Genomic DNA, 1010 nt, shown 5'->3' with positions numbered 1-1010 from the left:
AATGTCATGCAGCCTGCATCATTAGTATGGGAGGAGTCTGACACAATGTAAACACAAAGCAGACATCAAACCATGTAGCTCCTTGTCATACTAACTAAGTACTTTTAACTTACTACAAGGTCCACACAAATATATTGATTCGTTCTTAATAAAAAAACAAACAAACAAACAAAAAAACCCACATATATATATATATATATATATATATATATATATATATATATATATATATATATATATATATATATATATATAACATTTATTTAGCAGCAGAAATGTCTTAGATATTCACTGCTGAAAAAACCCCAATATTTAATTGAAAATTATTTATAATGCTTGTAATGGCATTTTTTAATGCAAACTGTATGTTCTGTTACCTGTAAGTTTGAAATGGTAATTTGTTGCATTCTATTGGTGTCCTGTTTTGTCTTGTGGATACATTAAGGAGCAAAGATAACTTCTTCTTCTTTCGGCTGCTCCCATTAGGGGTCGCCACAGCGGATCATCCGTCTCCATACCACCCTGTCCTCTACATCTGCCTCTTTCACACCAACTACCTGCATGTCTTCCCTCACCACATCCATGAACCTCCTCCTTGGCCTTCCTCTTTTCCTCTTACCTGGTGGCTCCATCTTCAGCATTTTTCTACCAATATAATTTATGTTCCTCCTCTGCACATGTCCAAACCATCTCAATCTCGCCTCCCTCACCTTGTCACCAAAACATCCTACATGCGCTGTCCCTCTAATAAACTCATTTCTAATCTTGTCCATTCTCGTCACTCCCAACGAAAACCTTAACATCTTCAGCTCTGCTACCTTCAGCTCCACCTCCTGTCTTTTACTCAATGTCACTGTCTCTAATCCATACAACATCGCAGGTCTCACCACAGTCCTATAAACTTTCCATTTTATTCTTGCAGATACCCTACTATCACAAATCACTCCTGTCAATCTTCTCCACCCACTCCACCCTGCCTGCACTCTTTTCTTTACTTCTCTAACACACTC

The sequence above is a fragment of the Silurus aristotelis genome, assembly GCF_946808225.1.
Source record: "Silurus aristotelis genome assembly, chromosome: 9".
Lineage (NCBI taxonomy): Eukaryota > Metazoa > Chordata > Actinopteri > Siluriformes > Siluridae > Silurus > Silurus aristotelis.
Note: the sequence above shows the minus strand (reverse complement) of the source record.